The sequence below is a fragment of the Meles meles genome, chromosome 6, assembly GCF_922984935.1.
Source record: "Meles meles chromosome 6, mMelMel3.1 paternal haplotype, whole genome shotgun sequence".
NCBI lineage: Eukaryota > Metazoa > Chordata > Mammalia > Carnivora > Mustelidae > Meles > Meles meles.
The window spans coordinates 60,806,061-60,822,873 of NC_060071.1; the positions used below are offsets into that span (position 1 = coordinate 60,806,061).

At 40.7% G+C, this 16,813-nt stretch overlaps 1 protein-coding gene across 8 annotated transcripts in view; it reads right to left on the reverse strand.

The window, feature by feature from the left end:
• MEIS2 (Meis homeobox 2) overlaps positions 1-16,813 on the reverse strand; it is a 207,991-nt gene that overhangs the window by 5,655 nt on the left and 185,523 nt on the right. The window lies entirely within an intron of this gene.

The following is a 16,813-nucleotide window of genomic DNA, read 5'->3' on the forward strand; positions in this document are numbered from 1 at the left end:
TCATCCAACGCGGTTTCGGTGCCCCGTGAGCACTTTCGCACAAACGCTGAGGAGAATACGACCCGGTCCCCTGTCGAACATCTCCTGAAAATTCTCTTTTCGAGCCCGAGGCAATTTTCCCTTTTCAGGGTTCAAAAAGAGTTGACTGGATCATCTCCATCCCCTCATAACCCACTCGAGGTTGGCTTGGCGACCAAGGCTCAGGGAAAGGGCTGGGGTGGGGGGCGGAGAAAAGCTTTCCCTGAGAAAACATCTATTAATTGGTCGTCGTGCTTGTGCTTCTTGAACAAGCTGGAATCTGGTTAAAGTTCACAGGCTGGAGGATTTGTTTGCCCCTTTCCCTCAACTCCCCATCATCGGGAGACCTAGCTTCCCCTTGCAGCTGGTCATAAATGGAGACCAGGCTCTGGCACTGGGCTTTCACAAAGTATTGTTAGGTCAGCAAAGCCATCAATTAGGCTGTCTGAAGTTTTATCACCAACACAGCAGTAATAAGTGCTGGCCAGAAAGACTTCTGCTCTTCGGCAACTCCCGCAGTTTAAGCCTGTAAAGTTAGGGGTCATTTAGAGGTCAGTGCCAGCTGGGGGCGGCCTCTCCCGTCTAAGCTGGGACACCCAGGGCAGGGATAAGGTAACTGCCAACCATAAACCCAGCCACCTTTCAACCCACTAGAAAGACAGAGCCTCAGGTACACATGGTTGATATTAGAGCCCAAGAAACGTTTTCAAATCAGGTGGCGGCTGAATCACAGGAATGTAAGGGAGCAGCAGTTATTTCGTCTAGAAGCCTGGATCTAATTTTGTGGGAAATCCAAAAATAAGTGCCTACTTCATGTTACTTTAATGTTTAATAATGCCCATCAAATATTCATGTACAAACAGAGTAAGATGATAAGAAATCTCCTTTATTTCTCCAAATTTAATAAAAACAAAACCATTTTCTACCATTGGCGAGTTACCCTTGTCCCTGTGCGTTTAATGATGCTCAGTGCCCGCACCCTTGAGCTGATGAACACGATTCACTGGCTGTGCGTGTTGGGGGGGGGGGGGGGTGCGGCACAGAGGGAGGGCGGGATGCCTAGAAGATAGCTAGCAATCCCTTAAAAATGTACCCACTTACAACATCTCCCAGTATTTCCAGTTTCAAATCTTAAGTGCAGGGGGACTTAATGATTAATGAGCCCACATGGGGCCACAGGCAGGAACTGAAAACCCATTCTTTGAAATTAGCCAGAAAAATTCTAGTGCGTGTTGGCAGCTCTGCGTTCCTAAGGAGTTGAAGCCCCTTCCTAGGAGGACAGCAGCCCACACTTGTTCAGGCCTCCTGTGAGCACTCTAGTGGGAATACAATTAGGCCCAAGACTAATAGCGGCAAGAGAAACCAAAGGAGTCTTTTGCATATGGTGTTTGTTTGCAAAACAATGAACTTCTTTATTACTTAAGCAAGTATAGCTCAGTTGTCAAAAATGATACACCCTCTCAGGTCTGGTGGGGAGGGTGTGGTGGTGCGGCAGGGGGAGAAGTGACAGGCAGTGAGAGGTGAAAACAAAAGGAGAGTTGAAATTGCACATTTATTCCCACCTGGCACTTAAGTGTTAGCAAGGAATATCTATCGGATCACAAAGGGTTCCAGAAGCATCTCTTAAATCAGAAGACGAACTTAATTATCTCCTCTTTCCCCACTGTTTTTACTGGGACTAAGGAGGACTGACCTATGCTTTTCACCCCCAGGAACTCTCTTGATCAGCTCGGGTTAAGACCAACTGAGATGCTCAGCAGCACCGGGGAGAAACCTCCTCTCTCCTCCTTGAAGTTTCTCATGGAGGACACACATGGCAGAGGTTTCACCTCTTTTTATGTGCTACTAATCCCGGTTTTGTTTTTTTCTATGGGCCAACTCTTTAGGTAAAACGAATTGCTATTTTTTCCCTTTTTAATTTCACCCTTTTACTCTTTTATTATTTACATCTGGAGGTTGTTCCCTTATTTATGTCTTTCTCTCCAGTTCCCCCAAACACTCCCTTCCTCGCAGAGCTGCAAGGCATCATGGTTCTTAGTTCTCAGCAGGAGAACTCCACACTGTCTTCAAACAAATAATTACGGGGAAGGTTAGAGGTTCACTCAAAGGTCATTTCTTTGGATACTCGTCAGAATGTTTACATTAGTAAAAACGGGGTCCGCTCAAAAGGTTGTTCAATGGGGGACACACAACAATGCAGAACATTAAAAAAGCATTCTGTGTGCTCGCAGGTCTTTATAGAAGCGCTGAACTTGGAAATGCCACTCCAGTATTACATTTTCAACTAGTTACCATGGCATGGACTGGATGTTCACTAGCAGTTATGGCGATGGCCTTTCTGGGCCCAGTTCCACTAAACAAATATGCATAGACGCCTCTGAAGGTTTTCAACTAGATCCTTTTCAAAGGGTCCTGGAGATTCTGCTCTTTTCACTTGGGTTCCATTTAGCTTCTCTGAATTTTTGTTCTCAAACAATGTTTTTGATCCATAGTGCTATATCTTGCCAGATTCATAATTCTACCACATTCTTTCAAATCACACAGAATTTTAAAAACATATGGGCCCCAATTTTTCAGAAATCTCTTAACTTACAACTCCTGCCAATTGTCAACTCCCCTGATCTTGGGATATCTTTTATAAACACCGCGGATGTTGTTATAAGAATGAACAATTAACGAGTTGACTGTAAGAACAATTTCACACCAAAAAAATGAGATTACCCCCACAGTACTGATGATCCACAGGCCTCTCTTGGAAAACCTATCAGTGTGCGTAAGACAAAGCCATTTAATTATAGATTAAAAAAAAAATCAAACTAGGAGTAACTTTTATTTCTTCAGTACTACTAAGATAAAATTTCCAAATGCAGTCTTCCCCCAAATTACATGACATGAAATTTTTTCCACTTCCTCTGATCTATATTTTAAAATGACCTTATTCGGTGCTCAAGCAGTAAACAGAATATCAAGTTTTGATCCTACTTAAAATTTGAAGACTCTAAGTTGAAAATCAACTGATCCTCAATCTTTCAAGGTCCAAGCTCCATTCATATGGAAAAATGCAACTCACTGGTTCAAAGACAAAAGACTTGTCTTAAAAAGACTCAAAAGGTTTTCTGGATATTAAATGGGTCTTACAAAATAACATTTTGATGAGTTAAGTGTAAATGAATCAGACACATATGGATTAAGTTATCCTTGAATTTCACACGGGTTTAAAAAATAAGGGGAAAAGAGGGTCTTGGCAAAAACATTTTGGACTTTGCCAAACCCAAAACATTTGAAAAATTGCTGAAGACATCCAACTAACCAAAATGCAGCAAGCTGCACCCAACTTTAATGAAAACCCCCACAAGTTATTTCCAATTCAAAGACTGTTAGGTTTTTCATCTGTATCTGATATTAAAAAATTTTCTAAGTTTTAATGTCATCCCAGAATGATTTTGAAGTTGAGGATATATAATATGCTTTTTTATTGGTATAAACAATTTAACCTGAAATTACAAAGTCTTTTAGAAAATTAAATAGCTTTTAAAAACATTCTGAGATTTGTAAAACTTGTGCGTAAAACGTGCCATATATGATAAATGCCATAAATAAAATGTGCTAGTAAGCCTAGTGCCTTATCCAGATTTCACTTAGCAAAAATTTTCATTAGCCTCATTGTGACTTTTTTTAAGGGCTACAGATAATTCCATTAGTGACTCCTTAGGGAACGAGTACCCTAAAGTGCTCTAGTTCTATTGATTTGTATTGAACACAAAGTTACTATCCAGGCTCACACAAAGACGCTGGAGAGTATCTATTGAGACTATCTACTTTCTCACTAAATTTCACAAAAATAGAAAATGCATTAGTATGTGTGATTCTTAAAAATTATATACTGACTGTTAGCTTAAAAATAACTCAATTATAGAAATAAATTCAATGACTTTCCAAGAATCATGAGGCCTTTCTGAGTCAACTTAGAGATTAAAAAAAAAAGAAGAATATATTAAAAAGAATAACCCCAAGGGAATAAAACATCATGGAAATCTCATCCTGCTGTCTTGCTGGAGAGAGAGAGCTTCTAAAGACCTCCCCGGCCCCAACCCCACCTCGGCCCCCCAACAGAAGAGCCAAACTTTTCATCTTTGCATATTTTTCTGCCACTGAAATTTGACCATCGCGGTTTTCCTCTGAAAGGTTTTTCACTCCAAAGCATATTTGAGATTGATAGAAGTAGGCTTAGGTGTCATTCCTGCTTATTGGTTGATTTCTTCTTTTTTCTCCCCACCCCCCACATCTTTTTAAATGACTGATAAATCCCTTCTTTCTGGTTCACTAACTTCGTGCCACACCTGGTAACCAACTTCTTTAGGCAGCATTCCTTTTGTTAGAAAGTGCAGGCCTCTGTGGAGTCACCTGGAAGGCGGCCAGCCCTGAACGCTCTGAGGAGGAACCAGGAATCCCTGCATGGAAACTTTTCCGGGGATTGGTCTGGTCCAGGGAGGGGGCTGAGCTGTTGAAGAAGGATCGGATTAACTTGGAAGAGGTGTTAGAGGCAGCTTGGTGACTGGGGACCTGTTGAAAAATGAACAAGTTCTGCTTCTCCACTCTCCCCAGCCGTGGGACTCCTCAGTGAGGGTGCCTATTCACAAAGCTTGCTACCGGTTGGCCTTTGAAAGAGGGAAGCCTCAACCCTGACAAATCAGTTAGCAACTGTTTTTCTTAGTTCACACACACAGAAAGCAAGTTTTTTTCCTATGTGCTGTGGTTATGGCTAAGAGTGGGGTTTTCTCAGTAAGATACACAAAAACGCTTCAGTTGGTGAGCTAAGCAAGTTTAATGTCTTTGCACATGTACTCGGGCACATGAATGACTGGGTCATGGTGCAAACCTAAGTTTTTCACTGATGGCCAGACAAGGGGTCTTTTCTCTCAGAAACCGTGAGGAAAGTAAAGTAAATGAATGAGATTCGTGGGCTGCTCAGAAACACGTTCCCAGTACCTAATTTCCCTGAGCTACAGATTAATTTATAATTTGAGAGATACTAGACTTATCTATAACTCCAAAAACACATGAACTAATTACTCATAAACTTACAATATGAACACATGATACTAATCTGGAATCGCAAACATTTTGTGGCTTTATGAATACGCCCCAAGTAGTGGAATGTTCATGCTGAACACATGAAAGGCTCTGGACGAAATCATAAAGTAGCTAATACTTTAATGACCTTCTACTACATTTTTTCAATATTCTTTTATCTAATTCTTCCCTAGAGTTACAAGGGCTTACATGGGTTCTTTACTAAAATACCCTACTTTGGGCAAACCCTCTGCAATTATTTTTCCATATTCCAGACTTCTCCATAGAGCAAAGTGATGGGGAGCATGGGCTCATATTCTCTGCCCTTTAATTGCTGTGTGATCTTGGGCAAGTCTACTTAAACTTCCAGGTCTCAGTTTGTTTCCTCTCTATAATAGGACAGTGGTTGAGCCCAGATTTTTTTTTCCCTTTCCTTTCCTTTTCCTTTTCCTTTCTTCCTTCCTTTATTCTTCCTTCCTTCCTTCCTGGATTGTTTTGAGGATGAAGGGACATGTTGTATGTAAAATCCATGGCATAGTTCCTGACACATAGTAAGAGCCCATTAAATGTTAGCTGCACTCAAAATGCACCGATCTCAAGTCCCTTTCTAAAGAGCTCTGTTCTTTCATAGTAACAGTTAAGACTAGGTGGGTGACTATTAAGCAAATCCATGCTGGTTTGAACAGAGGGTGATAATGTGCCTTACCCTTTTCAAGCAGCATGTGTCCCTGTGGTAGGGTCCAGAGATCACAGCTAATTTAAATGTATAATGCCATGGGGGAGGGCGGATTTTAAACACTGGAGTAGGCATCTGCTGGGGCACAGGGTAGTGGGACAAGCTATTCTGGAATCACATTCTCTAAAACGGTTCTCTACACCCCTGCAAGTCCAAGTGTGTTCCACCGTCCAGTCTCCTGAACATCACCTTGACTTTGTTAGAACTGTAGAAATCTAGTAGTCCCCCACCCTGGCACTACTAGATCTGAATCCGTATTTTAAAAGATCTCCAGGTGATCTCTGCACATTTAAGTTTGGAGGTCCTGCTGTAGATCACAGACCACATAAATGACTGAGTACTCTTCTGGAGAAGAGAAACCTGAAAAGATTGTTTTAATCATGAAACTTAAATATGAAAGTGCATGCGTTATTCTCTTACGTTACCTCAGACCTAAACAGTCGTTTGTTGCTCAAGGCAAGAGATTAAAAAATCTATACTAATTTAATTCATTTTTACCCCATCTGTACTTCCTAAAGAAAAAGTTTGGCCAATGTTTTTGTGGAAACTCTTCTCTCAGGGACGGATAGGAAGAAGATGGTAGAGTTTTCTTCCCCCCTCCGCTTTTTTTTTTTTAATGTGTATTTCTTTAGTGTTTGACTTTTCTTTTCTTTCTTTTTTTTTTTTTGAGAGCGTAAACACGTGCAGGTTTGGCATGGGAGGGAGAGGGAGAGAGAGAAAGAATCTTCAGCAGGCTCCACACCCAGCAGGGAGACCCACTCAGTCGGATGCTTAACTGACTAGGCCGCCCAGGTCCCCCTACTGTTTAAGTTTCAATAATAAGTATAATTATTTTTATAATTAAAAAATTTTAAAGGTGAACTGGAGAATTTGGCATCTTATGTGATTAAAGGTACTATGGCCAACAGTAGAGACTTTTTAGTAAAAGTATTTGGGAAATTTTAAGACAGGAAATTACCTTTTATTTCCTTTGTAACACCAAGTGACAATAAACACTCTTCCATAAGTATGATCAGCCCTGATGGCACGTAACAAAACAGCCCAGCAGGTTATGATTTTGAAGGACTGTTACTCTTGCAGAATTGCCATCAGATTATTCATATGTGGCTATTTATTATGTACTATAAAAGTGATCCTTCAAAAGCTACTTGATAGCAAGGGAGGGGAAAACACGTACACTTCCTCAGCTACTCATATCTAGGATCTGTCCTCTTAAAGATAAAATACTAAGTCAATAGACACAAGTTGTAGTATATTACCTTGTCCTGTACATGATTTATGGCAGACGGAAATCAACAAGCAACTGAATTACTTTGGAAATTTTACTACGGACATTAAAATTCCAGATCTGCATAGCCACACGACTTCTGAAAACAACTTTTTGCAGACACAGAACATCTACAACTTCATTCAGTTCTATTGGCGTAAAAAGCAGGAGTCATCGCTTTCAAATTACTGATTACCCGTTACCTGTTCTTCTGCCTAAACACTAAAGCCTGACTGGGCTTTGAAAAGTCAACCAGTCATTTGATACCAGTTACATATATTTAAGCCAATTCTCATTATGTTCCTAGCCATTTACTAATTCACCGTAAGAGGAGAAGATCCCAACAAATCTGGGATCTTTCAGCCTTCACAATCACCTTTGATTGAAGTATTAATTCTTTATCCTACTTCTCAGTGGAAACTACCAAAGCATGAACTTGCCAAAAAGGCACCAAGCTATTTAGCAATTATGTATTAGATATGTTTGAGGAGATCAAGGTGCACTCCTATGCCCTCTGCTATGGCTATCTCTCTGATTAGCTTGTCATCTGCTCGGAAGAAGATGTAGGCTGATTCTCCCATATAGTCTAGCAGGCCAGCTGTTAGCTGCCTGTCAAGCCCTCAAGTGGACAAGTAGTCCAGGAGCAAAAATGTCACTCCTTTGATCTGGCAAGGAGCAGCTGCTGATTTATAGAGTAGGACTTTGTTCTTCCGTTCTATTTTACTTTCTTTCCTAAGGCAGAACCACAAAATCCAGGAGAAAAAAAAAAAAGTGCCGTTCCCAGCAACATCAACAAGCTCTGACAACAGCAACAGGGTTTTTCTTGGCCCTAACAAAGCTCTCAGGCATCTCCTTTGACGCTCACCTTTCCCCCTCCTCTCCCCACCCCACCGCCATTTTTTGCAATGTGGTAGTTATTGTTTAATTCAGCTTCTGTAAATGGAATGGACTGTGGCCAGCAAGCCTGGGGCATAAACACACCTGTATGAAAGAAGCCTTATTGTAGCAACCATCTACAAGCAAGCTCACATGAACCACGCGTTCCTGAGTTCAGAAAGAATGCTCCATTTTTCCTGACAGCAAATTTTACCCTAAGTGAGTTTCTATTTTTGGTGCCACCAACCTGTGATGACCACATTTGAACTGTTTCCTCTCCGACAGCATTGTACTCTTTAACTCAAAGGGAAAAAAGGATTATATATATATTTTTTTTTACATCTGTGAGCAAACATATCCATCAAAAATGTTTATCCCCTGTCAGTAATATCAATCATTAAAAGCTGAATTAAACATCCAGAAAGCTTTTAGCAAATGCAGTATCAAAGGTTCCATAATGTTGATTTCATTGCCACTGATTTATACTGACACAGACTTCCTGAGTAACATATAAGGGAAGAAAATCAACAACAAAAATCTACATAAGCCATATGCGTTGTCTTGCTAAGAATTAAGCTGGTTTCATACATTTTCTTAATGGATAAATCTGTCAGGTCAGAGAAGCCCTGTCAACCAAGTGGAACATGAAACACTGTGGCCTTGAGATAAACTGTGAGAAGTCATCAGCCATATGTATGTATGTCCATGTATGTGCGTGTGCCCATATATATGCACGCCCGTACGCACGTACATGTGGCAATAAAGTATGCCAGAGATGAACACCTGGCTAGGTGGGGTTTCTGGCCTACTCTGGAGGAAAGGCTGATAAAGATACATATATACATTTATATCTCTATAAATGTATATATATAAAAGAGTTACGAAGTCTAGGATATTTAGCCACATAGGTCACACAGGTCAAAGACAGGAATGTTGTGGGTGGGAATGCTGAAAACAAAGGAGGAAAGAACAGTCGCCAACAAAATCCTTGCTTCTGCTCCAGTCCTTCCACACTCTAGTGTTTGCTCTCTTCTCCCCGGCTCTCACTTTACAGGGGGAATAGAGATTTTTCTCAGCCTCATTTCTTACCTTGTCCTATGTTGCCCTTTGGTCAGTCAAAAATTATTAAGCACCCACCTCCTCGATGTTGATAGAATTGCACTGGTAGATGCTTTCTCTGGGTGTGTGCCTCTGTGTGTGTGTGTGTGTGTGTGTGTGTGTGTGTATCCCAGTGAGAGACTGGGTTCCAAAGGGAGAACAAGAGCAGGTAGGAAGGGAAAGCAAGGTGTAGAGTAGCAGGGATCATGTAAAGCCTATTTCCATCCTTTTCCCATCCTATAAAAATTGGAATGAATTTTCTTTAAGGTCCACAGCAATCTGCGCATGTGTCACATAAAAATCTTCCACATTCTATACTTAACAAAATACCAGTTTAATGACCAAATACAACAAGGTCGTATGTAATGAGAAATTATAGGTAATACATAAATAGCTATATGACCCTCTCTCTATGTATTTTTAAAATTTTGAAAATGCAGTTCATGCTTTTAAAGATTTTTACTCTTTGCACCCAGAGAAAGAAACTGAAAAGCACAATTTGACAATACATCAAAATTGCAAATCAACAAAGAGGGCCAGTTTTCAAAGTCAGATGGAAGTTAATCACTGAATACGTGGAGGAGGAAAAGCTGAACCAGATTAAAAGAACAGAGAATACTGGAGAGGAAGCCAGTAAGGAAATGGCATGCATTAGATACTAGGGCAGAGGAGGGCCCATTTTGTGCAAGGAGATTGGATTCACACTGGCTCCTGGTTTTGGAAAAGTTGACAGGGGTTAATAGACAAGCTGATGGAAACTCTTTGTCCCCCACCGCCCCCCAGTTTTTTTGAGATATAACTGACCCGTATCACTGTGTAAGTGTCAGGCATAATGTGCTGGTTTGATAGCACAAAAGGATGACCACTGGAGCTAACACCTCCATCATGTCATGTAGTTACCATTTCTATTTTGTGGTGAGGATCGACTCCATCAGCGACATTCAAGTACACAGTAGTACCGTATTGCTGACTATGGCCACCACGCTGTGCATCAGATCCCCAGGACTTACTCATCTTCCAACCGGAAGTCCCACCCTTTGACCAACACCTGCCATTTCCCCCACACTAGTGGATGTTCTCAAGTGACCAGCTGAATCCCTGAAAATCCTGAATAGGGGAATGATTACACAAAACAGGGTGGTTGAGGAGCTATGCTGATGAGAAGGTAGAAGCTGAGAAGGTAGAAAGGTCTAATCCAAGCAGGAAAGGGTGATGAAGTGAATGCAGATTAAGGTGGTAGAGGCAAAAAGGAAGCTTCGTATTAAGAGCATAAACCTGAGAATCTGTTTTTGGTCTGGTATGGTGCACAGCCGACGAAACTTGGAAGTTCAGAAGGAAGGCCTATTTGTTGTAGTGAGGAGAGGCAAACTCAGCTTCCCAAATGTTACCTTTGAGTGGACAGGGGGACTCCCAGGCTGAGGACCTAGGTAGGCCACTCAGACAAAGGACAAAAGAAGAGGGAAGAGTTGGAAGGAAAACTTTACTTCAAAATTTTTGTCATCTTTTCAAAACTCCAAAACTACATGAGTATTCCAGAGCTGTGTCAACAAGTCTAATAAACTGCCTGGCTGCCTCTAAAAATTACTTCCTTTTCATAGATCTTCCAGATTTTACAAAGGCCATCTAAAAATGGCCGACCAAGTCAACTGTCAGTAAAAACCTCTGTGGCTGGGGCCTTCTTTCTATGAGGTCCAGTCTGCTTTATGTTTTACTCCTGGGATAATCTGTGGGGCCAGATATAGAAGCCAATGGTAATAACACACTGGCCACCCCATGGGCACAAGTCGTGTTCCACTCCACATTTAACAAGGGTAAGTTTAAGTGATAGAATTTACGAGAGAGTTTTAAAAACTGGACATAAGAACATACAGATAGGACGCTGTATGTGTTTAAGCAATAGCATAAGACAATCAAGGGTGGGTTTCCTCTAGGTAGTGACAACTAATTTAGAAGAGAATTGATAGCACAAAGTGTTACATTTAAAAGGGACTCCATTAAGTGTGATGGCTTCCAAATTGTGTCCTCGTCTCAAACCATATTTTTCTTTTTAAATGGCCTTTTAAGGTGAAAAATACAGCACTTCACCCAAAATGGTGTGGAAACAAATGGTTCTCGAGTTTCTATTCTTCATCTCAGGCCAAAGCACCCCAACGCCAGCAATCTAAAGCCACTTGGTGTTTGGAGGGAAGGTGTTATGCATGTGAATGTGCCCGTGGCTCTTTCATTTGTCTGTGGGGCTCCTTTTTCTAAAGCAGCAGGGGAAACTTCAGAAGACCAGCTTGTCTTGCCAGGAGTGTTTGGATGGGCCAAGCTCTTATCCTTCTTTCAATGCTCCTGCTGGTTTAAAAGAAAGGATGTGGCAGAAGACGCATGCAGAAGGTGGCAACAGTCTTAGGGCCCTTTATCAATACCACTGCTTTCTTTAAATTGTAGCTTGGTCTCTTGTTTGAGAGGCTGAGATTTTAGCACTTTTAAAGGGAACCATAAGTGAGAAATCTCCTAGGTGTTAAGCTTTGGAGTGGCTTCAACCCAAAATACAAAAAAATGAGATTAAAACACAGAAAGTCAAGTAATATTAAGAGAGATCCAACAAACAAAATATCATAAATATGCATATATATTTCTGTCTTTCTGTTTAAACCAAATGCTATTTAACCAGTTTATGTCGGCATCTAGTGCAGGTGCCAAAGGAATAAAAAAAAATTAAAAACCTGAAAAATTTTGAAGTCATTTAAAGTAAGCTGCAATTCTAACAGCTATGTATTTAACAATGCTTAAAATTAAAACAAATCCCATTGTGTTGCGAAGCAAAAAATAAAAAATAAAAACCTATTTATGAATGTAGGACTTAACATCCTCATGTTTCTGATGTTTGAACGTCAAAGACCAAATTCCAAATAAAATTTCCTAACTGCTTTTCTTAATAACCAATTAAACATCTTTTACTTTGACTTGATAGCCAGGTAGCATTCTCTATCTTCTCCAGAGATGTTATATGCAGGCTTTCCAATGCGATGGTATTATCACCCACAAAATTTTAGCATCATCCCGTAATCATAAAAGACATAAAATATATCTTTATAAACCACAAGAGACTTAGCAAACCAGCAGTTATGCCACATCTGCTTTAGTCCTTAAATATTTTAGCTTTAGAGGGTTAGTTAGTGGATTCCCCACCCTGAATTGCAGAGAAATAAAGACGTCAACCTTTGATTCTGACATTCTACACAAAGCTACAATCTCCAATAGACAAAGACACAAACACATTGTGCTGCAATTAGAAAGAATTTTAGAGCATATTCATGTTTCACACCTATCAGAATTTCCCCTAAAGTGGTTTAGTTTAACTATTAGAAATAAAAATGAGGGCATTTGGATTATCTCTATTTCACAATAAAGTAACATCACTGCCTATCCGAAAATAATTTAGTTTGGAAATTGATGTAAGGGCCACAGATTCTGACTTTGGAGTCAGGTAATGTACAAATAAACAAAAAGGCAATTAATAAGTATAAAGTGGACTCTTGATCTTGGAGTCATGAATTTAAGCCCCATGTTGAGTGTAGAGATTACTTAAAATAAATAAACTTTAAATGTCCAATTTTTTAAAAAAAGATTTTATTTATTTATTTGACAGAAATCACAAGTAGACAGAGAGGCAGGCAGAGAGAAAGAGAGAGGGGGAAGCAGGCTTCCTGCTGAGCAGAGAGCCTGATGCGGGGCTTGATCCCCGGACCCTGAGATCATGATCCCCTGACCCTGAGATCATGACCTGAGCTGAAGGCAGAGGTTTAACCCACTGAGCCACCCTGGTGCCCCAAAATACATAAACTTTAAAAAATAAGTATAGGGGCTCCTGGGTGGCTCAGTCGGTTAAATGTCTGCCTTTGGCTCAGATCATAATCCCAGGATCCTGGGATCGAACCCCACATCGGTCTCCCCACTCGGGGGATAGCCTGCTTCTCCCTCTCCCTCTGCTGTTCCCCCTGCTTGTGCTCTCTCTCTGTGTCAAATAAATAAGATATTTTAAAAAAAAATAAGAAATAAGTATAAAGTCAATACGCCAACTAACCAGGAATACACTATCCCTTCTGTCTGGGCTGGCCCTTCTCCCATGCCCGACTGGTCAACACGCACTCCAAAATTCTCTTCAGGGAGCATCTCTTTGCGGTTAACTTCCTGGGTTCCACAGTCTGAGTAGGAAGCACTTCCTCAGTCAGTACACCTATCTAATATGTCCGTCACAGCATTTATTCAATATCATGACCACAAGTTACTTGTCCATATTCCACCAGATAGCTTTAGAGAGGAGGGACCACATCTCAATTCTATTATTATTGAATTTGTGTCAAGAATTTGGTACATGCTCAATAAAATGTTTGGTGAACAAATAACTGAGTGTATGAAAATAGGGCTTCTCCACTTGGAAACAGCACAGAATTGAGAATATAATAGCTTGTCAGAATTTTCTTACCCTCATTTTTCAAGTGGCATAGCTGAATCCCTGAGGAGCTAGGATGAGAAAGAACTCTGGTTTCCTGGCTCTGGTCTAGTTATCTTTGCATTCAAAAACAACTAAAGATAGAGACTAGAGGCATTAGTTTAAAGGTGGGAATCCTTCTGGGCATTAGAGATGCCACTCATATCTTCTGTGGAGGGTATAGGGAGAGAAGGACTTGATTTGGCAGAAAGTGAGCATCAGACTTTTCTAGGCTGGGGAACAGATGATGTAGTTAGATTGGAGTCTGGTTGACCTGAGAAGAGACAATGAACCAAGAGTAATGGGAACTGAAGTCAATGAGCTTTTATGGTGCGTGCGTGTGTTGGGACAAGAATAGTGAGTAGGAAATGAAGGAGAAAGACTTGTGAGATTCAGAAAGTAAAGGAGAATAGAAAACTTTCTTAAAATAGATTCTTTTTCATTATATTTTTCTAAGAAAGTTTTCCCCAAATTGTGTTCTGTGGGATATTAGCATCAGGAAGTGTTTCTCCAGAATAGGGGTGGTAAGTAGGGCAAATAAATGTAGGGAACAATCCTAAGGGGAACAAAATGAATGCTTGGTGTTGCTGCTTTGGTTATGCCACAGACTTTCATAGGCTTAATTAAGCATCTTAAAAATCTCTAAGAAGGAATGACGGTACAAATCAATTTCTAATTTTATTAAGATTTTAGGGGCGCTGGGTTCCCAAGGATTTTTTTTAAAGGAAGAAGGATTCCAGTTTTTAACCAAAATTGTATTTTGAAACAATTCCTCAACAACTTATCAAACAATCCATTGAATAGGATTTGTCAATTACCCTATTAAAGGATTTCCATGGTCATATTTTCCCAAGTCACACTCTAGAGACAGAAACCATTTCTTGGGTTCTTCTTTTGTATCTTAACCATTCGCAATTCCACCTCCAAAATTACAAAAGCTGACTACTCCATAGAACTTTGATGCCCAGAATGTTGAATTAAACGGGGTTTGGAAATGAGGCTGGAAAATGTACTTTGGAACTTTTCTATCTCAAAGATGATTTAATCATTAGATGATGATTTTAGGCTGCACTGTTTTCTCTGACCTTTCTCGTTTCCTATTTTCCTCCTATTTTCTCAATGACCTATTACAAAAACAACAGCTATTCTTTAGTATTTGGCAGTACATGGCTAAGAATTCTGCTTCAGAATGATTCTTAGACACTAAAGACAATGCTCAAGTGTAAGATCATTTTCCTTTCAGCAATACTGTCTGCATCTTTCATTCATCAGAAGAGGGACTGGGCTGTGGCCACCTGACATTAGCTTGCCAACTACAAGTGTGGGAGATTTATGTGTATGAAGGGTGGGAGATGGGGAGGAGAGAAAGCAAGAGGAGGTGGTGGGGGGGCGGGATGTTAAGGGGAAGAAAGGAGGAGGAGACAGGAAAAGAGGAAGTGCTGCTTTGGATAAAATCCATGGACAGACGTCCAATGCGCCTCCCTCCCCTCCCCCCACCGATGCTACGCTCTTGTTTACAGAGCCTTACGAGTACGAAATCGGCTTTTACTTAGAACTGTGTTAAACACCACCTGCCTGCCCTCTGAACCTTGCTGTCTTGGGATGAGGTCAGCCCGGCGGAGGGCTCCAGTTCTCTAAGCAATCCTGTCATTCAGGCTAACAGCAGTGATTCACTCACAGGAGGCAAAAATGACTCAATTGTTGGGCTTTATTGACTCCAGGGAACACAGCTACTCTATCATTACCATGGAGTGCAAACACCCTGAGCTCTGTTTTGGTCCACTTAAAATTACTATTTGCTGTGAAGGATTGGCAAAGCAATTCTTAAAATGATGGGGGTGAAAGTCAGGCGAGCGCCATTAGGGGCTTTTCCTTCCGTTTAAGCAGAAGGAGGCAGAGGAGGACTTGTTCAGAGCCTGACCCACTTATTTAACCTTTTGTTCACTTTGCTGTATTAACATATATTAACTGGCGCTGTAAGCCCTGGGGGGGATAACAGCCTCATGACCAAATTACGCTTCCATTTTCATGGGTAACCTCTCCTTGGGTGGAAATTAAACCCCGATATAAATACACTTTAGGTCCATACAGAATTGAGGAGGAATGCCAAAAAGCAGACGCTGAACTGCGGTCCTACAAAGACTCCGGCAACGATGGAGGGGTCGGGAAAATTACACACTGGAGGAGCTATTTGAAAAACCAAATAAATTTAATTAAATAAGTTACAAAATTATTTTCCCCATCTCTTATCTACTCCCGTTGGTTAATATCCATGACATACTGATGTTGCATAATTGCGCTTATGGAATACCGCCTCTCAGAGCCGTAATGAGCTGCCTCTGCACAAAGGCAGCAAAAGTGGTTTCCCTACAGAGTTATCTTCTCAATTATTTATACTTGCAACACTTTCACATAATGGCAGTTTTAAAATCAAACAAACAAAGCAAACTGTACAATAAAGGAAGGAGACAAGAAGGTGCAGGGACCTTTTCCTTCCTTTTCTGAACACCAGAAGGGACAGGCAAGCCACAGAAAGTCAACGGAATTTGGTCCCTCAAAGTCTCAGGGGCTTGGCGACCAGACAACATCAAAGCCTCCGAGATTACCACCTTGGTGAGGGATTAAGCAAACTCCGCATACCTGCCTTGCTTTTAATCTGTCATATCCAAATATATAAAGGAATGCAAACTTCATTTTTTTCTTTTTCTTTTACAACTTTGTCTTTGAAAATTCCTAACAAGAAGACTTGACCCCGCCTCTACTCCTAGGGGTAAAAAAAAAGGTGCTAAAGTGTCAAAATGATGTCAGTGTAAACAGAAAATGGCCCCCCGGCTGCAGAGAGCCTTGCTAGTTTTTATGATGTTTGTTTCCCCTGTCCACACCTCAAAAACCCCTACACAGAAGGGAAAAAGTTACTTGGTGGTTTATGTTACATAGGGATATACAAAATAAGGCAAAAGGTATGTTTTCACATGAAGGTAAAATTTAATGTTATGTCTAATTTAATTCTGGAACCTCTCTGAGATGAACTGTCTACCTCAAGCTCTGACTGACTTTGTTCCTCACGCCTAGCTAGACAGCCTGGTCAGAGTAGGTGCTCAGTAAAAATGCTAGCTAGGTTATTTTTCCAAGTTAATCCATTAGATGTGATTGAGAAGTTTCTATCTTAAGAAATTAAAAGTGAACTTTTGACCAGCATAAAACCTATATTTCCTTTAAGACTCTCCATTGAACAAGCCTAGGTTTCAGCCTTCAGGAGATGGTT